Genomic DNA, 25,996 nt, shown 5'->3' with positions numbered 1-25,996 from the left:
GCCAGTCCTCTGGGCACACTTCTTCTTTAGGTTGGTGTGCCCTGGGAAAGCATCCCCACCTCGCCCTCCCCCAGAGAGGGAATAAAAGCCATCTTCATTCTGGACCAAAAAAAAGATGAAAAAAAACAACAACTCAAGTTTTACATAAGAAACTGTGTTTACAGTAGACTTCTTGAGCACGACTTTGAGTCTGTCTCTCCTGAATCTCAAGAACATCTCAAGAACAGATTTGACCCATTGAACACTAATGACAGAGCTGATGAGCTGTGAGAGGACATCAAGAACATCATTCATGAGTAAGGCAAAAAGTCACTGAAAAGACAAGAAATAAACGATCAAAATGGGTCAGAAGAGACCCTGAAACTTGCTCTTAATCATAGAGTAGCTAAAGCAAATGGGAAAAATGAAGTCAAAAGAGCTGAATAACAATTTTCAAAGGGCAGCTTGAGAAGATAAAATCAACTAATGAAATGTGCAAAGACCTTGCGTTCGAAAACTAAAAAGGAAGAATACATTCAGCATATCTTAACGTGAAAGAACTCAAAAATGTCAAGCTTGGAGTTGCAATATTGAAAGGTTCTCTGGACAAAATTTTGAAAGATGCATGAGGCATCAAAAGAAGGTGGAAAAAATACAGTCACTGTACCAAAAAGAAATCATCCCCATTCCACCATTTGGGAGGCACCCTGTGAGCAAGAGCCAATGGAGTTGAAGGAAGAAGGCCAAGCTGCACTGAAGAGGCGCCTTGAATTGGTGAACGCCTGTTGAAATGTTTCAACAAGCTGATGAAACACTGGAAAAACTTACTTGTCTATGTTAGGAAATTTGGAAGACAGTTACTTGGCCAACTGATTGGAATAGATCCATATTTTTACCCATTCCAAAGAAAGGTAACCCAACAGAATGCTCAAATTATAGAACAATCTTATTAATAGCACATGCAAGTAAAATTTGCTGAAGATCATCCAACAGTGGTTGCAGCACTACATTCACAGGAAGCTGCCTGAGGTTCAGGCTGGATATCATTGGAACAAGGGATATCATTGCTGATGTAAGCTGGGTCTTGGCTGAAAGCAGAGAATATCAGAAAGATGTTGATTTGTCTTTTATTGGCTATACCAAGGCATTCTACTGTGTGGATCCTAACAAACTTTGGGTACCTTGAGAAGAATGAAAATTGCAGAACACTCGTGTTCATGTGGAATCTGTACATGAATCAAGAGGCAGTTGTGCTAAAGGAACCAGAGAACACTGCATGGTTTAAAAATCAGGAAACAGGGTTGTATCCTCTCACCATACTTATTCAACCTGTATGCTAAGAAAGTCATCAGAGAAGCTGGATTATGTGAAGAATGCAGCATCAGGATTGGACGAAGGCTTATTAATAACTTGTGCTATGCAGATGACACAACCTTGCTTCCTGAAAGAGAGGCAGACTTGAAGCACTTGCAGATGAAGATCCAGGATTGCAACTCAGTGTGAAGAAGACCAAAATCCTCATAGCCGGACCAGTAGATAACATCATGATCAATGGAAAAAAGATTGAAGTTGGCAAGGGTGTTGTCTTGCTTGGATGCACAATCCTTGCTCTTGGAAGGAGCAGTCAAGGGATCAAAAGATGCATTGTATTGGGTAAATCTGCTGCACAAGACCTCTTTAGACTATTGAAAACCAAAGATGTTATTTTAAGGACTAAGGTGGGCCTGCATCAAGCCATGGAACTTTGAATTGTCTCAGATGTATGTGAAAGTTCAACATTGACCAGCATTGAAGATCAGAGGCATCTCAAAGCCTATGAATTGTGGTGCTGGAAAGGAATATTGAAAGTACCATGGACTGCCAAAAGGACAAATCTTAAAAAGAAGTACAGCCAGAGTGCTCCTTAGAGGCAAGATGATGAGACTTTGTCCTACTTGCTTTGGACATGTTGCCAGGAGACCAGCCCCTACAAGGACATCAGGTTTGGTGAAGCAGAAGGGCAGCAAAAAAGAGGAAAGTCCTCAAGGAAATGGATTGACAGAGGGACTGCAGCAGTGGGCTCCAGCATGGGAACATTTGTGAGGCTATCTGTAGGACAGGCACAGTCGTTGTGCTTAAGGTCGCTCTGGGTCAGAACTGACTCATTAGCACCTCACAACAACAACCATTGACTTAGGAAAATTACAGGTTATCAAAATTGAAATGGAACACATAAAGGTCAGGATCTTAAGCATCGGTGAGTTGAAATGGACTGGTATTGGCCATTTTGAATTGCACAGTTGTATATAATACTATGCCAGGAATGACATTTTCAAGAGGAATGGTGTTGCACCCATCATCAAAAAGAACATTTCAAGGTCTGTCTTGAAGTGAAATGCTGTCCGTGATTGAATAATAACAATATACCTACAAAGAAGTCCAGTTAATACAAGAGTTAATAAATTTTGATGAAGAAATTGAAGAATTCTATTAATTTTTTCATTCTGAAATTGATGAAACATGGCATCCGGATGTATTGGTAATTAATTGGCAATTGACATGGGGGTTGGAAACAAAGGAAAGAACAGTAATCGAAAAATATGGCCTTGGCAATCGAAATGAAGCTAGAAAGCCTGTGATCGATTTTGCAAGACCAACGACTTCATTACAAATACCTTCTCCAACAATATAAATGGCAAATATATTAGTGGATGGAATACACAGGAATCAAAGTGATTATGTTTGTAGGAAGAGACAGTAGAGAAGATATCATCAGCCAAAGCAAGGCCAAGGACTGACTATGGAACAAATCAGCAATTGTTCAGATGCAAATTCAAACTGAACCTGGAGAAAATTAAAGCAAGTCCAGGAGATCCAAAATTCAACCTTGAACATATCCTATACTCTAGAAAGTATATCAAGAACACATTTGACACATTGAATACTAATGACCCGAAGATCTGTTGGGTGTGAGGCATCATGTAGGACTCTGCCCTTACTTCACAGATAAAGAAAGCACAAGAATATTAATGTAACAGGAAAGCAAGAAAAGACCAGAGTGGTGTCAGCAGATACGCTGAAACCTGCTCTTGAACATAGAGCAGCTAAAGCAAGTGGCAGAACTAATGAAGTCATAGAACGGAACGGGAAGTTTCATAGGGGAGCTCTGGAAGACGGGGGGGCATTATAGCGAAATGTGCAAAAACTTGAAGTTAGGAAGCCAAAAAGAACACTCCCAGCATGCCACAAGCTGAAAGAAATAGGGGAAAAGTCTAGCCTCAAATTTCTATACTAAAGGATTCTAGCGAAAAACAAAGCTCCAAAAATTGATGGAATATCAACAGAAATGTTTCAACCCGTTGGTGAAACACCGGAATCACTCAGTTACCTAAGAAATGTGGGAGACAGCTCCCTGACTCACTGACTGGAAGAGATCCTTGTTTGTGCCCATTCCAAAGATGACTCAACAGAATACAGAAATTACCGAATAATATCATTAACACTATGGAGCCCCAGGAGTCAGGGGGTTGGTTATGTGTTGGGCTGTTCAAAATTAGCACCTGTTCCACAGGAAAAAGATCTGTAGCCTTGGACACCCAAAGGGTCAGTTCTACTCTGTCCTATGAATCACAATTGACTCATTGGCAGTGAGTTTTGGGTTATCATTATTTCATGCAAATAAAATATTGCTGAAGATAATGCAACAATGGGTCCAGTAGTACGTTAATAGGAAATAGAAGGTCAAACTGGATTCAGAACAGGATGTAGCATGAGAGATATCATTGGTAATGTCAAATGGATGGATATTAGCTTAAAGCAGAGGAGACCAGAAAGATGCTTACTTGTGTTTTATGGACTATGCAAAGGGATTTAACCGTGAGGATGATAGCAAACTATGGGAATTCTAGAACACTTCAGTGTGTTCATGAGAACCTGTATATAGACCAAGAGGGTTGAGACCCATTTGAGGGCAGGGGTGTATATAATTAAATTCATGATAACTTCTCTCTTGTTTATTGTAAGAGTTAAATAAGAATATATGTGAAAATACTTAAACATTTTTCCTAAGACATACTAAGTACCTTCATGTTTTTCCTTTGACTTCTTAAAACTTTCTCCAGAGCAATGCTGAGCTCAGTTTTACACGTAGGACCTCAGTGGTTAGGGACAGCTTTATTTACTCTGATCTTAATGTAGCATTCATTGTCCCATGAATCCAATGGACGATTTCTTTGAGCCGTTGTTGTAGAGGAGCCCTGGTTGTGTAGTGGTTATACATTGGGCTGATAACCACCAGGCCAGCCATATGAAACCCCAAACGATCTGTTGGAGGAAGACAAGGCTTTCTACTCCCATAAAGAGTCACAGTCTCAGAACCTCGCAGGGAGGGTTGTACTCTGTCCCATAGGGTCACAACTCAGTGGCAATGAATTTGAAGTATAGATTTTACAGAAGAAACACGACTTAGAAGTGGTTGCCTCTGGGAAATGGTTTAGCATTTTAAAAAATACATGTTTGGGGACTATTTGTTTCTTGTTATATACTTTTGGGGACTTTGTCTCTTTAAACCATGTGTATTTACTACTTTGATAAAATAAAAATAAATATGAAAAAATTCACCAGTAGTGAGAAAATATTTAATTCCATATTCTTCAGGAATTCTTCTTTATGGAATTTTTGGTGTTTAGAATGCACACTTATAAAATAAATTTCAGAGGGAATTAGTAGAACCTATTTTCTGAGTCTTCATAGTATTCAGCAGCACTTTATCATATGAAGTAAAATTTTCTCTTTCAACCTTCATAATGTAGTTATGTTTCTTTCCATATATGCCATCACAAGCCATTTCTGTCAGCAGTGCTCATTTGACTATGCGGTTTGTATGGGTCACAGTGAGCATATAGGTGCTTATTGAATATAGGAGTAGACATGCACATCTTTAACTTGAAATCATCTTGACTAAATTTATTTTTTTCATTTTATTTTATTAAAAAATTGAGTACGCACTTTATGTACGTGATACAAAATTCAAACAGTATCTTGGTGGAAGGACATCCCTGTGCCCTCTTTTTGAGCCATTCGGTTACTTCCCAGTGACACGCATTGATCTCCTGGCACAGATAGCCCGTCTGTAAGCATGGTGCTGTGAGGTGCCATCTAGTTGCTCTGAGCCGTAGTGACCGTATTATGCACAGCACAGTGAAACACTGCTGGGTCCTGCGACATCTGCTACCAGCTTGTGATCCTGTGGTGGCTTGTGTGTTGCTGTGGTGCTAGAAGCTATGTCACTGGTATTGCAGATGTCAGCAGGGTCACCCAAAGAGAACAGGTTTCGGTGGAGCGTCCAGACTAAGAACAGGCACAAAGAAGGACTTGGCTGCCCACCTGGTAGGAAGTAGTCACTGAAAACCTTCGGCATGGCTTTTGCAAGTATATCCATGTCTGTTTTTGTTTTGTTTTTAAATGTAAAAAAAAATTCTTTATGATGATATAAAACACACTGTGTGTTCACTGCTATTTTGCATTCAACAATATATAGTTCAGTGTTAGGATATACAAAGGTGTCTCTTCCCTCTTAATGGCTACAAGTATTCCCTTACATAACTCATTTCCTTTAACCAGTTTTCTCTTGGTGCACATTTCTTTCCAATAATCTCACACCTGTTTTTTACTATAAAAACAAAAACTGTAAAAACTTACTGCCATTGAATTAATGCAGACTCACAATGACCCTCTAGGACATAGAAGAACTGTCTCGAGGCTCTGAGACTGTACCTCTGGCAGGTGGAAAGCCCCATCTTTCTCCTGCTGAGTGACTGGCTGGTGGTTTACACTGTGGACCTTGGGGAGGTGGGGGCTGGTGGGGGGTGGGGTGTCACAGCCCAGCTTGTAAGGACTGCACCACCAAGGCTCCTTGTTGTCTGACTATACCTGTAGAATAAATGCCCAGAAGGAGAACGTCTCTGTCTAAACTACTTTACATTTTTAATTTGATAGACATCGTCAAATTGCCCAGAGATGATTTAGATGAAGACATACAATCAGCCAGTGGCGGGCGTTGCTTGGCATCTCCCAGTGTAGTTACTCATGGCAACATCCTATGGACCTTTTCTTGTATCAAACCACCCAGAATCTTTAGTGATGTGTATTATCAGTTTTCATCATAGATTAATGTGATTAATATAGTTGTAAATTGCTTAAATGTAATATTTCTTGGGTTATATGAATACTAACAGTAAAAGTGGTTTACAAAATCTTTTGAATTATACCATATTAGTTACATCATCCTTAATGACTAAGCTGCCTTTATTTTTTCTTTACCTTTAATTATGAATTCATCCTCAAGAAAGTTATTGATACAGGTTCTCAAATACTAATTACCATAATATTTTAGCTAAACAGAAAATTTTGACAAAATCAGTAGCTATAAAAATGCCAACAAAAACAGCAATGGTTGCTTGTAGCACTTGTAGAGCACATTAGAAGGTTCAAAATGTAAACTAGTGTAGTTTTCATTTTGTAGGTTTATTGATTGCTACATAGAAGTTGGACTGATGCAAAATGTTTGTATTATAACTACAGGCATCCAACTTTATTGTCTGCCAATCTGATAGGCATAAAATATTCTCTGAATGTAATTTGTATTTACTGTGAGTGAGATTGAGTTTCATTTTACATGTTGAAAAGTTTTAAACGTTCTTTCCACATCCTTTGCTCGTTTTCTATGGGGCTTCTTCCGTGTTTTTTTGCTATTTTCATGTCCACAGCTGTAACCCATTAGGTATGTTAGCCCTTTACGATGAAATTTGTTGTGAATGTTGCTCCCAGTTTGTCATTTGTCTTTTGTTTGTTGTTGTCTTCGGTTCTCTAGGAGCAAAGCCTGACCGTAGAGATCTTGAATTCATTTGAGGGCAGGCTCATAGAAGAAAGCAAGCTATAGCAAAGGAAAATAATATACAAAATATGTCTACTCAGAGGTGGGTTTTAACCTGATCCCATTCTGTGTGAAGCAAGAGGTCCGGTATTTTAGTCATTGCCTGTGCAGTGTGCGTGAGAGGAAAGGGATGGTACTTAACAGTGGCCCCCAACCTTCCTCCTGCCGCAACCCTTTCATACAGTTCCTCATGTGGTGGTGACCCCCAACCATAACATTATTTGCGTTGCTACTTCATAAATGTAATTTTGCTACCGTTATGAATCAGGCGACCCTTGTGAAAGGGTCGTCCAACTCCCAGAGGGGTCTTGACCCACAGGTTGAGAACCGCTGGTATATAAAAGTGCCCAGATGAGTTATGTCCCATTTAGCCCAGGGCAATTCTTTGAAGAAGGAAGCAACTGTGAGCTCTCATTCAATACTCTGCTCATCTTCAAAGAGTTCTAAGTGGGAAAGAGGACGAGAGTGGGCCCAAGAACATGCACCACAGCCTACGCTTCGCACTGTTCAGATCCCGTTGTTTCCCACATGAAGTCCATCCCATCCAGACCCAGCTTCTCCAGCACGGTTTTATCCTGATTTCTGCAAAACTTTCCAAACACGCTCAGTGTCTCTCCTCCCTTCCAGCTTGTCTTCTCCTGCCTCAGTTCTGCTGTTCCAGATGGTTTTCCTTGTGCTCCAAGCCCTTGGTCACCTTACCCTTACCAGGTCATGTTTTGGGGTTTTTGGTGTTATTTTTAAAATTTATTTGCTCATTTACGGTTACAATAGGGTATGGGAGCCGCGAGAGACACAGAGAGGGTCAAAAACCATAAGCCTTTCTGTAGCAGCATCTCCACCTCCTAGTAATGATCTAAATTAATCACCCCTGCCCGAACAGTGACTTCTCTCTTTGCTTGTGTGCCTACTGGCAGGAGGAACTCAGAAGGACCAGTTGGAATCTGTCGTTCTTCAGTTCAGAGATAGCCTTCTGTCTTCCTGGTAGGAGAAGTTTTACCTTTCTGACTTAGGCCCTCAGAACCCACAGAGCCTCACGTTGAGGCCAGAAGCACAAGTTCCCCAAGTGGGTCATGGGAGCGATGATGAGCCAAGATCATCCATTCTACATCTCGGGATATAACAATTAATGACTGTTGACTCAAGAAGTTTGAGGAGGCTTCTAAACATTCAGGGAAAATGGAATGAGACCTCTTCTGGGGACACGCTGTAGAGGCATTTCCAAATGGGTCAGCATCTGACCTACTGGCGTAAGCTAACCAAACTAAGCTGTCCCGAACCCTTGGCAGTAGGATTGCTAACCTTTATACAAAGAAGGCTGGTAAAACACCAACATCTGCATGTGGCAGGTGTCCAGGCCGACTTCATGCTGTGAGACCTAAAGTTCTCATGAGGGTGTCCAAAACAAAAATACCTGTCAGCAGGGCCTGTGGTGGTCCCATGTGTACTATGTCCAAGATGGAATGTGTCCAAGACATGCTTTCCGTACTGTGGAGCAGAAAATCCGTGTGAAAGTGTTGCAGGCACAAGCAGAGTCAGAAAGCCAAATAAATAAAATGCAGCTTTTTTTGAATAATAAACTTTAAGAAGTCCCCTCATCGCATCATGAAAATACTGCATATTTTCATAATATCACCTTTGGGCTTGCAGTTCTTACATAATAGGGAATTTAATAGTACTATTGAATTCCACGGTCATATGCCTGCCACTGTACATCCTTTACTACAGATGGGATTCAGTGTCCCAAGATGATATGTAGCGTGTCAGCGTATCAAACACTCCATGAGCCCTTGGTAGTAGTGGTGCTGACTAAGACATTATGGGCAGGAAAGACAAGCTCATCTGGAGTACATACCAGTATTGGGCAAAAAGGTTTTCTATTGCAAAGGTGAAGGAATCTCAATGTATTCCGCTTTTTAATAGCTGGTTGGTCTCCTTAAGGAGTGAGCCCTTACTAGGGTTACTGGGTTGGTTTTTGTTGCTGGCAGGTCCAGCATTCAGCAGTGTCTGTAATCTTGGCAGGAGTTGGTCCCTGTTGCGTGGCCTCCCTTCTTGTCACCAGGATCATTCTGCTCACAAGTCAGTCATATAAGCTATGGGACAGACACGTGACATCTACTGATCAAATCATCTATACCACCTGGTTGTTTAGTGCCCCTTCTGCAGGGAATGATTTCTGGTGAGCATTGAAATTTGTTATCACACCTATATGTGTGAGAAGATGTCTAGGCATCCTTATTCTTTTCCATTTTTCTCTTTCTATGCCCTGGACAACTAACTAAGCCTTTCACTACTGACATTTTCACCACTCTGTAAGGCAAACTCTGCACTCAAGAGAGTATGAAGTCTTTCCATTGCACATTGGGAAGATTTCCCCTCACCATTTTTGAGAGCCTCCTACAAAGGGATTAAAATATATCAGCTTGTATACCCAGGCTTCCACTTGGCCTTTTCTACTTAAGTTCTAGTCCTGCAGGTCAGAGACCAAATTGACGAGTCTATAAACTGGTAAGTATGTACGTTCCCATTAACTATTCAGAAAGTGGGGAAATGACCAGCAGTTGGGTCTTGATTCAGTGGACACTGTGAGGGAGGCCTGAGCCTGGACTCCATCTGTCACCCGAGCTCTATAACTTACCCTCATGGGTGGGTCCCTGTGGGAGTTTTGGTCAGTATCTTTTCAGACCCTTCAGCTACAAACCGTCCTCAAAAGAATTCCCTCTTCCCCATGTGCTTTCACCCAATTAATGACTGGAACTCCTTTTGGAAAGAAGTGGAGCATCATAGTTGTGTATATGAAGTAGCTTCAAAAAAATTGTGGAAAAGTTGCATTAAAAAAATAATGAAAAACTTCCAAGTACCTTTTGAAGACCCCCTTATCTTGTTCCATTTTTATGGGACATGACCTCTCTTTCAATCACTGTTTCTGGGCCTGGGAACTACTCCAGGTCTGGATACTATAAGGGTGCTCTTTCACTGGAGAAGCTGATCTCAGCCTTCATCTTGTTCATTCGAATAAACTTGTTACTATATACTAAGCAGTCCTCTTAATGGTCCTCTTGCCCCTGGCAATGCCATTGTTTTAGGAACCATCTTCAAAATCTTGGTTCTTGCTGCTTATTGCAAGAACTATACTCACTCTGATCCTGGAAGTTGTTGCTATTATCTGGCTCTTCCAGAATCCTTTTCTCCTCACTGCTACTGGGGACATGGTTCTTTAATATTTTCTCCACTATCACCTGTCGAAGTTCTCAGTGATACTGATGTCTGCCACTTTATTTAGCACATTCCTTATTGCTTTGGTAAATGGAGTGCTGATTGAGCCTCCCAAGGAGCACTGTGAGCTGGTAGGTTTCCTTTCTTGTGTAGTAGCTCCAATCTAGCATACCCCTTCTCTTGAGTCTTTCGATAGTTTATCTACTTTTGTCACACTTCTGGGACCCATAGGAACAGTCCATTAGAACTGTCTCTGGAGTGCTTTGCAGGTTGTTACATACTGTGTCACAGAGAATGTCCTGGTGTAGACAAGCACACTTTTATCTCCCTTGGTGCCTCATCTCTCTATCTAGCACGCACTGCCAGGCATACCCTCCCATTTCTGTCAGCATACGCTATACGGATCTTATGTCTTTGACATGTAGTCCCGCTTTGCCTTTAGTAGGCCCAGCAGTTCCCCAGTCAAAATCACATTATGTTGAGATTGGATCCCAATTACTGACCGGTCTTTTAGCTGACAGGCAGTAGGTCCTAAGAAAAGCAAGCAGTGTCTTATTTGAAGCCGTCATCTTCCAAGAAGTGGGATATGGGCCATTTCTGCAGCCTGAGAGGGTTTAGAAAAATTTGAGGAATCAAAGGTCCTAAGTATATCTACATAGCAATCTCTGTCCCACATCTTCTGCCCCTTCCCTCAAGCCCAGATGGGAAACTCACCAGTCAGGGTCAGTAAGTAGACGTCATAGAGAAGGTGAGTTGGACTCAATATGCAGGTAAGTTAAAAATAGCTCTACTTTTGTTCTAGCTTATGAATGCATATGTGTATTACAAACAAAACATATTTAGGCATGTCTTTGTGATCAGTTGACAAGTGGAAACACATTCTCTTGGTAAAACACTTAACTTATTAGGGTGTCTTCAAAAAATCCACTCAGAACAGCGGTTCTAAGAGAATTTGCTGGGCCAGTTAAACTCAAGGCAGAGAGGGCAGCTCAGAATGTTAGGATGACAGATTTTTGAGACGGCAAAGGGGTAATATTTTCTCAAAGGACACAGATGATCGTGGGGCTTATAATAATATTATAAAGAAGTTTTAAGAAAATTGAAAGCTGCATTGGTGAGAATAAAGAAAGGAAAATTGCATTGAGGAATATCCCCCCCACCCCCCATTTCAGTGTCCCTTTTTGGTTTTGGAAGGAACAAGGGTAATCCTACAAGAACTTCGTTGGGAAACCTTATTCTATCTATCCTATAACTGGGCTTTGCCCCTTTGGATTTCTTGTTCCTAGAGCTCAAAGAACATTTAAAAGGCACGTTGATTTGGGTGGCTTGAATATGCCAAAACTATTGTTTTGAAGCATATCAAAGAATGCAGAATTCTTTGGGGGAAGGATTAAAGAGGCAATAACCACTTTAGAAGTGCTTAATAAAGGTTTCTGACCTATCTTTACAAGGACTCCTGGTGGCATAAGCACCCTGCATAAGTGTTGGGCTGCTAACTGCAAGGTTAGCAGTTTGACCCTACCACCCTCCCCAAAGTAGAAAGCTGCACCTTGACAGTAGGTTTTTGATGTTGATGCGATCGAGTCCATTCTGACTCATGGTGGCCCTGCATATCCCACAGCATTGTTAAGGCTGTAACTTTTTGGAAGCAGATCACCAGACCTGTCTTCTGAGAAGCCTGTGGGTGCGTGTGAACTGCCTGTCTTTTAGCTAGTAGTTGAGTACTTAACCATTTAATACCATTCTCAGGCCCACTTCCATGTCCAGTGTGCAGCCTAATGAAATAGTGAGCACAGCACCGTTGGGTCTGTTTTACCACTGCATAACATCAGGCCTATCCAGAGGTGGGATTAGTTGATGCCTGCCAGGACAGTCTGTGTGTCATCTTAATCTAATTGAATCCCAGGACTGATTCCTCAGTATGTCCTCCTTTCTCGCTGTCACATCATACCCATCCCGTCTGTGTGCGCTAGTTTATAGTATAGCACCCTGCACCAATTTACTAGCTCATGGGGCTTTGGGCTACTTACTGTATGAGAAACTAGATGTTGGTTAAGATCAGCCAGGGGCCACCCTTAAGAGACAGAGTATTATCTGCCTCCTCAAAGGCAGCCATTGTAAGACCTAACCAGTCTGGAATTATAGCAAGCTTATCAGGATGATAGCTATAATTTTTGGTTGGCATAAAGTTTTATTAATAATTATAAATATTTTACGCCCAAACAAATCTCAACAGAGATTTCTTTGTAGAACTGTGAGCCAGAGTTTGTAACACGATTGGCCCGATTTTGGAGACAATAAAAGAGACTGGAGACCTGATGGCATCCTGAGATACAAGTTGGGCTGCTAACCCCAAAGTCAACAGTTCAAAACTACCATCTGCTCTCTTAAAGATTTTTAGCCTTGGAAACCTATAGTGGTGGTTCTGCTCTGTCCTGTAGGGTCACCATGAATTGGAAATGACTTAATGGTAGTCATTGGCAGAGAGAGACAAAAAGCAAGGCAGGATATTGATGGTGATAATGTGCTGCACTCGGAGTCTAGGAAGGGATCCCAAGCAGTTCGTTCAGCGTATGTAGAGACAATCCCAAAAGCTGCTCTTCTTTCAGCAAATCATTTAGGCATATAAGTCACTCTTAGACCGTGTTTCTGAATATCTTTTGGATGTAAAGAGCATGTGTTTAGAATAGAAACTGGGAAGAATAGTGACTCTACAGGATATTGTTTGGTTCCATCAAGTTTGTTTCGACTCTTAGCAACCCTGTGTACCACAGAACCAAACACTTCCTCTCCTGTGCCATTCTCATAATGACTCTCCCGGGTGAGCCCATTGCTGCCGTCACCGTCAATCCATCTTGTGGAGGGCTTTCCTCTTTTTCACGGCCCCTCCACTTTATCAAGCACGCTGTCCTTTTCCAGGGACGGAACTTTCCCAAAGATCTTTGTCCAAAGTCTATGAGATGAATTCTCACCGTCCTGGTCTCTAAGGAGCATTCTGGCTGTACTTCTTCCAGGACAGATTTGTTTGTTCTTTGGCAGTCCATGGTACTTTCAACATTCTTCCCAGCAGTACAATAATTCAAAGGCTTCCATTCTTTTTCGGTCTTCCTTATTCACTGTCCAACTTTCACATGCGTATAAGGTAATTGAAAATACCATAGCTTGGATCAGGTGCACCTTAGTCCTCCTATCAACCTCCCCGCTTTTCAACTCTTTAAAGAGCTCTTATGCAGCGGATGTACCCAATGCAGTGTGTCATTTGATCTCTTGACTGCTGCTTCCATGAGCATTCATTGTGAATCCAAGTGAGACACAATTCTTGACAACTTCGATCCTTTCTGTTTTTCGTGGTATTAACCTATTGGTTTAGCGCTGACATTTTGTATTCTTTACATTGAGTTTAATACAGTATATTCACCAAAAACTTAAAAATTTTAGGACATAAAACCATAGGGTCAAACTAATAAGCTGAAAATGAATATTGATACCTAACATTTAGTTTACAGCAGATAAGACCGAAAGGCCCGACCTAACAGCAGACATATGGATACATTTGGATTGTTAACTGATGACAAGCTAGTAGTTTGATATACTGTTTATTCTTAAGTTGCTCTAATTGTTGAAAGGAGGGAGGTTCTCAGTCTTCTAGTGATCTGAGAAGCCCCTACTCGGGCTTTTCTCATACTACTACACCCCCACCCCAGTCTCCCATCCTTCAATCTGTAACTTTTGGGATTAAGTAAGTACTTCCCTTTGCACTGCCCTGTACAATACACACTGATGGTCTAAGTCCCAGGTACCACCATCTAAGTCCCAGGCTTTCCAGGCAGACAATGGCACATGAACCTTTGATTTCATTCAGCAGATCCACCCCTGGTACAAGATATTTAAGGGCTGTAGTTATCTTTTTTTTTTTTGTTATCTTTAATAGGTGAAATTGTTATTCCAGCTTTGTCATCGAACTAGTATGCTTACCTAGGCTGGGGTTGCTGAGCTCTCTCTGTAAAAAGGTGGTGATACCAACATGAGCTGTGATGGGAATGATGTGTGAGGGATGCACGGCGCTCTTGGCATTATATCTGTAAGGGCAGGCATTCAGCTTATAATGGTTTCATTCATTTCTTTTCAGCACTAAGAGAAAATCTTCAGTTTTAAAAGATAATGGTCAAGCTCTTAACTGTGAGAGAACTGAAAGCTTATTTCACAAAGCTGGGTGAGGCAGAATATTTTTTTTTTTTTAAACATTTTATTAGGGGCTCATACAACTGTTATCCCAATCCATACACACATCAATTGTGTAAAGCGTATTTGTACATCATTTCTCAAAACATTTTCTCTCCATTTAAACCCCCGACATTAGGTCCTCATTTTTCCCCTCCCTCCCCGCTCCCCCCTCCCACGAGGCAGAATATTTTTTTGAGGAGATAGTTCCTTAAAGTTGCAAAAACAGATGTGGATCTCTCTTCCTCTTATCTTGACCCTTCAGGTCTCCTTCACTTACAGAAAGCCCTGCACACATTTCTTTCTAAATGGAGCAGTGGTTCTCAACCTTCCTAATGCCATGACCATTTCATACAGTTCCTCATGTTGTGGTGACCCCCAACCATAAAATTATTTTTGTTGCTACTTCATAACTGTCATTTTGCTACTGTTATGAATCGGGTGACTCCTGTGAAAGGGTCATTCGACCCCCAAAGGGGTTCGACCCACAGGTTGAGAACCACTGAAGTAGAGCTTTAGCCTTCCCACCTGACTGTTGACAAAAAATTGTCATGAAAATTGAAACCAGTAACTGCATATACAAAACATATAACAAAATGATGTCAGTAAAGCCATATGTATAAAAAATAACACTAAATAGATTGAATTTACCAGTTAACAAAGACTAACAGAATGGATAAGAAAACACGAATTTCTAGTACACTGCTTACAAGAAATGCACCTTCAATACATAGACTAAAAATGAAAGGATGGAAAAATATGTATCAAGCCAACAGCAGTCAGAAGAAGGCAAGAGTAACAACATTAATCACTGATTAAATAGACATCAAAGTAAAAGATAGAACAAGAGAAAACAGTTACTATGTAATCACGAAAGCTTTAATTGAACAAGAACGCATAACCATTATTAATATATTCATACCAAACGAAAGATCATCAAAATATTAATCTAATTCTTATTGAAATAAAGAGACAAACAGACCATAATATGATAATACTGGGAGACTTTACATTGCTTTCAAGCAAATATTGATCAACTCGAAAGAACATCAAAGATACAGAAGAAGTAAACAATACAATCAACTCGATCGCATAGACACATACAGAACACTTCCCCCAACAAAAGCACATTTCACATTTTTTCTAGTGCTCGGTACTGACTCCAGAAGAGATCGTATTTTAGGCCATAAAGCAAGCATTAATAAATTAAAAAATAAACCATACTACAAACCATTTTTTTTCAGATCTCATTGCCATAACTGGAAACCAGTCATGACAATCAACCTGAAAGAATAAAATGCATGGAAATTAAACAACACTTTACTTGAAAACCACCGAGTAATCAGAGAAATAACACAAAAGATTCCTTGAAACAAATGAGAATAGAAATAGAGCTAAATATTTGGACACAGCAAAAACAGTGCTAAGGAATGAAAAGACAATGAAATTTTTCAGCTATTTTGGCCCTCCCTCTTATGCAGGACATTTGTTTGTATATAGTCAATGCACAGATGTCACAGTCTATAGCAAAGTGGAATGAAAAGACAGTGAAATATTTCCATAAACTTCTGAAGACCCCCCTGCATGTATGTATATCTATAGGCTTTAATATTTATATATGTATATGCATTTACATTACCTGGATGGTAATATTTTAAATAGATAAGAACTCAAATAGGGGAGCACAGATACTTTCAAAATATAACCCAACACCCTGCAGGGTTGGTTTTCTGAGTTTGAAGGTTTAAGACCGTAGTCTTTCTCAGTGGAATAGCTCAGTTAACCGATAGCATGCACTTCATACAGTTATGCTCTCCATCCTGATTAGTAGTGTCTAGGGACTTTAAAGCTTTTAAGTCACCATCTATGATACAACTTTGGGCTCTACGTACCATAGATACTCGTGTATAAGCTGAGTTTTTCAGTACATTTTTAATGCAATTTTTGTGGTAAAATTAGGTGCCTTGGCTGATTTTGGGGTTGGCTTATACTTGAGTATATATGGTAGCTGGTGGGAAAAAACGAAATCGCAGACACAAAGAAGAAAGCAGTCTATGTAGTTCTAGTAGTCTACATCAGTATTTCCCAGAACAGACCATATCGCCTCCTGGGACGTGCTAAAACAACCTGGGGCGCTGCAGAGGCAGATATCTCTTTTCCCAGCATTATGGACTACAGTACAATAGTTTTTAATTGCCAGAGTAGCACTGAGCACTTTCATTTCTAAAAAGGGGGAGGTAGACAAATTTAGGAACCTATAGTCTGTACCATAGGAGACCTGGTGGCATAGTGGGTACACATTATGTTGCGATCCACAAGGTCCAGAGTTCAAAACCACCTCAGGATCTCACAGAGGCAGTTCTACCCTGTCCTAGAGGGTCACTGTGAGTCTCCATCGGCTCGAAGGCAGTGAGTTTGGCTTGGCAGATTCTGTACCAGGGGCAGGCAAACAGAGGCTTGTGAGCCATCTGCGATTTTTTTCAATACATGTGACTCTGAAGCAAAATGAAAATAACACTTATCTTAGTATCATTTATAAAAATTTTAAAGGATCTTATTCAGATAATGGTGATTTCATTTGTTTGTAAAAATATATTTAAAGCTAAATATATATATACATATATATATATTTAAAGCTCTTAAATAATTTTTTAATTGTGTGGAAACAGGATTGGCTCTTCTGTCCCAAAAGTTTGCTAACCCCTGGTGTGTACGAACCATAGTCTCCTCTACCCTGAAACCTAAATGAGGTGGTGTCCAGCTACCACTACCAACCACTCTAAACAGGGCCACAAATCAGTGGACCCTGAATTAATAGGAGAAACATGCAGAGCAGGACCTCAAGTTCCTAAAACAAACAGGTTTATTGGGTTAGTTAAGCCTGGAGGTCTCCCTAGGACTGTTGTCCTGAGATACTCTTCCAACCTGGAATAAAAACTAACATCTAAGTTTACCTAGGAACTCAATAAGTTGCAGCTTGGTTCAAAAAGTACTGAACACCTGTAAGTACTGTGCTCTTTTAATGATATCATCTCCAAGAATTAAAGGGTCCACAATTATTTTACAACAAAGAGATCAGGATGTGAGGGGACAGAGGAACTAGATTAGTGGAAACAGAACAACCAAAATGGAAATAATGAGAATTTTAACATGTTGTAAAAAATAGCTGACTGAAACTAAAAAACCAAAAAAGGTTGAAAGAAGATTACTGTAAATTAATGGGCACATCCTAAAATGGCATATAACCCCAGTAGGAGACTAAAAAAGAAATCCTTTAGAAGATTATTGTTCGTGGTTAATATTATCCACCTTAAAAAATGGTTTAAATAGTATTACATGTCTTATAACAGAAAACAGTAGTTTATCTCAGTTCCACTTTTGGTGGTAATGATTTTTCCTTATAGTTAAGTGGTTTTAAGTAAACAGAGACTTTAAAAGACTATTATAATGAATGCCTGTCCATTTACCTAGCTTCAACAATTGTTAATCTGTTTTTCTTCATTAGTATATACTTTGTGTCTTATATGTTGTTTTAAAAATGTTTTTGTTTGTTGTGTAACTCCTGAGAAAGAAGTGTTAAAATCTCCAACTATGATTGTGCATTTTATTTTTCCTTTTAGTTTGTCAGATTTGGCTTCAAATATTTTGAAGCTCCATTATTAGATACATAGCCCTGATGGCCCTATGAGTAAGTGTGGAATTGGTAATGGCAAGGTCATTGGTTCAAACCCACTACTCACTCATGGAAGAAAGTTGAGGCAGTTTAGTCCTGTAAAGATAGACAAGCTCAGGGACCTACAAAGAGTTGCTATGAGAATTGACTATGGCAGTGTTTTGCTTGGTTGGTTTATTATTAGATCTATGTACATTTAGTTTGAAGGATGGATCAACCCTCTTTCATGGTTATCAGTCGACTTTCCTTTTCACTGGTAATGCTCCATGTCACTGTTTCATCTTGCAACCTTGGGAGCTTTCATAGGCTTATTATCTGCCTGCCGTACCCTTGTCCAGTCTTCACTTTCAGCGTGTGTTCAAGTTGATCCTTAAAATATCATATTGAAAGATAAGCACATAGGATTAACTATGAGAATACTAAGAAGGAAGAACTTTGAGGGGAATTAGGTCTACTGGATACCCCACCCCCCAAAAATACCAAACTTAATATGTTGTATACTGACCAGTTGAATAAAATAGAAATACATCTTAACTGCATTTGAAATTTTTCATATAATAAAGATAATGCCTCAAATTACTTAGGAAAGATGGTCTTAGTATTTAAATAAGGTATGTTGGAGTAACCTATAATCAGCCATTTAGAAAAAGGTAAAATTAGATCTATTTCTTTTTTTTTCTCTTAGATCTCTTTCTGACACTACTCATAATTATAAATCCCAAGTGGATCCTTAGTCAAAATTCATTTATATATTTAAGATAATGTATTGTGTACAGATTATATTGTAATTAAAATTCAATACCATTCCTCACTAAAGGTGACCAGGACTCCTTGGAAAAATGGATGGTTCCATGACTTAGGCCTGATAGATATAAGATGATCCTGGAATAACTTGTTTTGCCAGAAAGTCAAGACATGTTCAAAAAATGATAGCGATAAACCTGCATACCAGTGTTCACTGTAGCGCTCTTCTTATTATCAAGGGTGGAAACAGCTGAAATGCCCATCAACAGATGAATGAATAAAGTACCTGTGATGGATATTACTTAGCCATAAAGAGAAGTGAAGTCTTCATGCATGCCCCAACAGACCTGAGCATTGAAAGCATCGTCATTACTGAAGGGCCAGCGCTGCATGCTGTCACTTAGGTGAAATGAGCAAACCAATAGGGACACCAGATTCCTAGGGCTAGGAGGGTAATGGAAAGGAGGAGTTCGGGCTTTTCTGCAGGGAGTAGGGTCATTGAGTTTATGTTAACGATGGTGGACTAGTTTGAACAAGGAGAGCAATAATGGTACAAACTATGGTGAAAATGTAATCCGTGTCATTGAATTGAATATTTGGAAGTTGCTATGTTGGCATCTTTTTTGATATATGGATTTTTACCACATTTTTAAAGGGGAAACACTAAAAAACAAACAAAAACAAATGATAGACAGTTTGAAAGCCTTCCACCATCTAGTCTTTGACAATTGAGTACCAGATGATTAAGGACAGTAATTCATTATAAGCCACCGAAAAGTAGTAACTCATGATTCCATACCAATAGTAAAGCGGTCAAGTAGATAGAGGCGTGTTCCTGCTTCCCTTGGGATTCTGAGGGAGCGCTAGAGTTCAGGTGTGTGTCACCTGTGGAAGTTCCGAGGAGAAGCAGAATATTTGTATGGCTTTCCAGTGCCACCCCACCAATGGCACCTTTGTTGCAAAGGAAAAAGTACCCAGTCAGATGATGCCTTAATGAGTAATCGAAATGGCCTCCCTCTGAGGAAGAGCTCTTGTGCTGCAGATGAGAGAGGCACCATCCTTCTTAGGCAGACGTTGGTCTGGGAATGCAGAATCAGTCTTTCTTGAGGAAACATCAGATACTAAAAGTGTGGAGTGTTTGGTGTTTTGCCTTTAAGGGGCAAGTGCTCGTGTCTTAGAAAGGTATTGACTGTGAGAGAGGCTGTGGGAAATGGGTCAGAGGAAAGAAGGAAAACAAAACTTGGCTGCAGCATCGGGTCCTAGACCAATCTTGAATGGGAGGAAAAAGAACATGCTCTGAAAGACAACATTGGGTGTGGGTTGATTGATAAAATTGGACTATTTGTGTTGATTAGATCAAGTAGTCTATCAAGCGGATCGTAGTTAATGGAAAAGAATAGTCTTGGTCTTAAGAAATACACATGGAAGAAGTTATGGATAAAAGGCCATAATATGTAAATATTCTCAAATTGAGAAAAATGTTTTTATGTATGCAGGGTTTTTAAAATTTATCTAGAAGGTATAAATGATAACACAAAGAGGTTAATCTGTGGGAGCTGCTGGTAGCATAGTGGTTACGCAGTGGGCTGCTGACCACAAAATCAGCAGTTTGAAATGACTCCATAGGTGAAAGATGTGGCTTTCTACTGCCATAGAGCCTTACAATCTCCCGGCAGGGGCCGTTCTACCCCATCCTGCAGAATCACTGTGAGTTGGAATTGATTCGACAGCAGCGAGAGAGGGGTGAATCTGGAAAACAGATATATGGGTATTCTGTACTATTCTTATTTTTGCAACTTTTCTGAAAGTCTGAAATTTCCACACAATTAAAAAAACTAAACAATGTATCTGTTATAAGTAGTATATGATTACATCTTGTTTTTAATTCAGTCTGATTATTTCTGCTTTTTAATTAGAGCATATAGTTCCTTTACATTTAATGTCATTATTCAGTAGTTGGACTTGTTTGTATCATTTTAATATTTGTTTTCTGGTTTTCACCTCCGTTCTTTGTTTCTCTTTTCTTGTCTTGATTGGGTGTTATACGCTTACTATTTAGCATTCCATTCTGTATCCTCTGTTTTTGGTGTGTGATACTTCTTTGTATTATTTATTATTACTCTAGGAATTACAGCCTGCATTTTTAACTTATTGCCTTCTATCTTACCACTTTACTTATAATATAAAAGCTTTATAACATTGAATTCCACTTATAATACTCCTTCCCTTTCTGCTATTGTAATATATTGCTTCTACATTATATGATCATAGTAGAAACTATAGTATATATATTTATATATACACACTTCATACTATAAACCTCGGGATCCATTATCTTTGCTTTTAAAATAATCGACATTTAAAGAATTTAATAAACAATAATAGTATTTTATATTTATACACAAAATGAGAAGAATTGCAAATATCCACTAGTAATAAAAATATGAAATGTACAAGAGTATAAATCAAGAGAGATTAGACATTGTACAAAGTACGCAATGGAACAAATGATTGAAGATTGGTATCATAGGTAGGCATTACTGAGCTGGAGTAGATTGATACTGGCTATTTTGAATCAGTCGCATGGTATTCCATACTGGGAGTTACAGACTGAAGATGAGTACTGTCATAGTTGTCACAGAGAAGGAACATTTCAAGATCTATTCTGAAGTTCAAAACTGCCAATGATAGACTATACTTACAAGGAAGACCAGTTAATATGACTATTTTTAAAATTCATGCACCAACCACATACCAAAGATGCATCATGTCAATGATAATGAAATTGAAGATTTTTACCTTCCGAAGTCTGAAATTCAAGTGTGCAATCAACAGGCATTGATAATTACTGATGATTGGAATGCAAATGTTGAAAATAAAGAGGACATATCAGTAGTTGTGACAATATGTTTTTTTTGGCAAAAATAATCCCAGAGATTTCATATAAAAATTTGCAAGATCAACATTTGTCAGAAACACCTTTTTTTTTTTTTTTTTTTTCAGAAATGCCCCCCCACACACACACACACAGACAAAATAATGATAGCTACACACTTAGACCTCACCAGGGAGAATACTGGTGTTAATACAGGAATTAAATGGACTGCATCTGTGGAGAGAGGTGAAAGAGAGGCTCAGTATCAGTCGGAACAAGGCCAGGTGCTGACTGCAGAACATACAAGGTCAAGTTGAAGCTGAAGAAAATGAAAATAGTCCACAAGAATCAAAGAGTAACCTTGAGTATATCCCACCTGTACTTAGAGACGCCCTCAATAATAGATTTGAAGCACTGAACACTAATGTCCAATGACCAGACAGGTTGTGTGATGACACTAAGGACATCATCCAGATGAAGAAAGCAAAAGCTCATTAAAAAGAGAAATGACAACGATGAATGTCAGAAGAGCCTCTGAAATTTGCTCTTGAACGTCGTATAGCTAAGATGAAAGAAAGAAATGATGGAGTAGAAGAGCTGAAAGATTTTAAAGAGTGTCTCAAGACACTAAGGTATTACAGTGAAGTGTGCGAAGATCTGGAGCTAGACAGCTAAAACGCGTGGCATTGATTAAGCTGAAAGAAGCAAAGACTTTAAGCCTCTGGTTGCAATATTGAAGAATTCATCTGCTACTGAAAGGTTGGCAGTTTGAACCCCTCCGTTTCTCCAGGGGAGAAAGATGTGGCTGCCTGCTTCTGTAACTATTTAGAGCCCTGACAATCCCTTGGGACACCCAATGGGGAAGTTCTAATCGGTCCTGATAGGGTCATGAGATGTATTCAATTCAACAGCACATTATAATACACATCTAATTTCAAGTCATAGGTATATAGATGAAGAATTTTCAAGGATTCCTTCTTGCCCATAGCATTTACTGTTTTATTTCACTCTTAAATTTCAAGAATAGTTTGCATACTAATAAATGCATTTTATTTTGATTTTGAGGTTTAAAATACTTCTGTTTTTAAAAATGGAGTATAGTATTATATTTTAGAATCAGTGGGATGAATCTGATTAGAACGGATTTCTAGCTGAATGTTATACCCCAAAGTCTTTCCTTCCATGAAACCTGATGGTATCACTCAGTTATTTTGCCTGAATTGGGCAATAGATATTCTATTGGCTTCAGACAAAGAAAGAAGGAAGGAAGAGAGGGAAAGAAAAAGAAAAAAATGAAGGGAAAGAAAAAACACTTTGTTAGTTCTACTCTGTTATGTCCTATATAGTTTCTACAAGTTGGATTTAATTCGTCAGCAGTTGGTTTGGTGTTTGGCCATATGGACAAAAAAAAATTGAACGATGCAAGAAACATCAAAAGAAGATGCAAAGAGTATAACTTTACCATACCAAAAAGAACTGATCAGTGTTCATCCGTTTCAGGAGGTGGCAGATGATCAAGAACTGATTGTATTGAAGGAAGAAATCCAAGCTGCATCGAAGGCATTAGTGAAGAGCTAGGCTCCAGGAGCTGACGGCATTCCAGCTGAGGTGTTTCGACAAATCTGTACACTTTCAGAAGCGCTCAGTAGTCTTTGCTAAGAAACTTGAAAAAGTTACCTGACCGGAAGATATCCAAACGCATACCCATTCCAAGGAAAGGTAATCCAATGAAATCCACTGAGATTATGAAACAGCAGCTCCTTATGCAAGAGCTGTACCTTAATCACATCACATGTGCAAAGACCCCTTTTCCACAGGTCCTGGAAATAGAACCTGGCGTCTTTGGGAGTCTGTTTTTCAGTCTGTCATGCTCATTTCGTTACCATTTCTGTTATTCTTCTTGGGATAATTTCTCTTGAACATGAAAAACTTCTGACATTTCTTTTAGTGTCAATTAACTGATAAAGTCTTTTCATTTTTGTGTGCCTGAAAATGCCTTTCACCTTTATTTTTGAAAGATACAGAAGCCAGGTTGACAGGTTTTGTGTGTGGTTTTTTCCCTTTGATTTTTCTGTCCTGTGACGTTTGTGATGGAAGATCAGCTGTCATGCTATTTGAGTGTGGTGTGATATGCTTGGGAAAGGCTAACTGGTTTGGAGATATCTCGGTTTCCTGGACCAATGCATTGCTCTTCGTAATAATATCTGGAGATGTTTTTGATGTTATTTCTTCTGATGGTTTTTCTTCTTCCTTCGGCTGCTGGAACTCCCAATAAGTCACTTAGATTGTCCCAAAGCTCAATGAGACCTACTGCTTTGTGTTTGTTTGTTTTTGTCCCCATGCTTTCACTTAAACATTTAAACAATAGCTGTAGCTGTCTTCAAGTTCACTGTTACTTTATTACTTTATTACCTTATGTCACGTCTGCTGTCTGCCCTGTCTGTATTAATTACCTATTCCTGCTATCCCAAATTATGACAGCGAAGCAGTAGGAATTTGTTTTCGTACACTTCTGGATATCAGAAGTCTGAAATGAGTATCATGGGACTAACATCAAGCATTTGTCAAGGTTTCACTCCTTTTTGAAGATACTAAAGGATCCATTTTTTAACCTTTTACATACTGTATATACTCGTGTATAAGCCGAGTTTTTTCAGCACATTTTTAATGCAGTTTTTGTGGTAACACTAGGTGCCACGGCTGATAGTCGGTTCAGCTTATATTCGAGTATATACGGTGTGTAATAATAACTGCCCACATTTCTTCTCATGACCTCCTCCCTTCTTCAAAGCCAGCAATAGCTGGCAGAGCCTTGCTCTTGCATCTCTCTAGAACTGGAACTTCTTCCCCCTCGTCTACATTTAAGAACCCTGGTGGTTATAGTCAAAGGATCTAAGCATTGGGCTGCTAACCGGTTGGTGCATCAAGCACACTCATCACTCTGCAGGAGAAAGACGAGGCTGTCTGCTCCCATAAAGATGCCGTTATGGAAACCATAAGGAGCAGTTCTACTCTGTCTCCTAGGGTCCGTTTGAGTAGATTTAGTGGTTATCTTCTAGTCCCTAGGTAAACATAAATGGTTTGCTTTTGGTTACCACCTGAATGGCCAGCATGTTGAACCCATCCCATAGTGCCACAGAAGAAGAGGCCTCTTAATTTGCTTCTATAAAGATTAAAACCAAGAAAAGCCTATGAAGTAGTTCTATTGTGTACACATCGTGTCGCCATGACTCCGTGGAGTCATGTTTGGGTGTGTGTTGGGGTGGACGTGGTGGGGGTGGGGGGCGGGGGTTACATTTGGTCTACTGGAAAATGCATTTCAGTATTCTTAATCAAAAGACATTTGCAAGGTCCCTTCTGCCGTGTAAATGATCCTGTTCGCAGGTTTTTTGGATTTAGGATGAGGACATTTTGGAGCAGGGCAGTGCTCCAATACAGCAGTTACGGTAGTTGTCAGTTCTAGTAGTTATGCAGGAGACAGCTAACCACAAGGTTCGAAACCACTCCACAGGAGGATGGGGCTTTCTGCTGTAGAGTAACGGCCTCGGAAGCTTGGAAAGGCAGCTCTACGCTGCCCTAGAGGAATCAACTCCATAGCAGTGAGTTTTTCAGTTGAGAGACCATTGTATTATCTTTTTACAGTTTACAAATCTCTTGGAAGTTCTCATTATAGCCACCTTTTTCTGTAGATTCTTTAACATACTGAAAACATTTTAATAATTATGACTCCTTATCATCTGAGAATTTGTGTCCATTGACGGATTTTCTTTTTTGAATACAGGTCACATTGTACTATGTCTTTAAATATGTTAGAAATTTTTAGTTTTGTTCTGGACATTGGATTCATTGTAGAGATCTTGAATTTTATTGTCTTCATTTGGAGTGTTGAATTTTGTTCTTGGTGATCAGTAACCAAGGAATCACACCCAACTTCACTTCAAACAAAAATCCATACATCAAAACAGTATTTTTTTAAAAAACATGAAGGGTGGACAGAATGTTCTTTAAATGTAGGAAAATGCTAGCATCAGAGAATAATTGTTGCCGCATCTGTGTAATAATAAATTCTGGCAAGTCTTTCTTGAATTATAAAGCAAGATAGATTAAAGGAAGCTAACCAGACACAACAACCTAGCAAAATAATGAACTTAGATCACTTAGAACTTGTGGTGGGTTATCAATTTATTACTGAGTATTAAGGTTGGCCATTTTCATGTAGTGTATGATGAATCCTCTATTCCTAGGCTGTCTGCCCATTTTTTTTCCTATAGGACTATAATATTTTCACCTCATCCCCACCTTGTGAATTGGGTGAAGGATTACAGACAAAATCAGTTTTCAACTCAATTGATGCACATTTTGTTTCATGTCCTTGATT

The 25,996-nt window shown here is 39.5% G+C and overlaps 1 protein-coding gene across 1 annotated transcript in view; it reads left to right on the top strand.

Moving 5' to 3' along the window:
• Positions 1–25,996, top strand: part of CCM2 (CCM2 scaffold protein) — a gene marked incomplete at its 5' end in the record, with an annotated part of 48,056 nt that overhangs the window by 9,054 nt on the left and 13,006 nt on the right. The gene's annotated exons all lie outside the window — the stretch shown is intronic.

The sequence above is a fragment of the Echinops telfairi genome, unplaced genomic scaffold, assembly GCF_000313985.2.
Source record: "Echinops telfairi isolate 266 unplaced genomic scaffold, ASM31398v2 ScPeMD7_7;HRSCAF=31, whole genome shotgun sequence".
Classification (NCBI taxonomy): Eukaryota; Metazoa; Chordata; class Mammalia; order Afrosoricida; family Tenrecidae; genus Echinops; species Echinops telfairi.
This window is presented reverse-complemented; position numbering and strand designations above follow the sequence as displayed.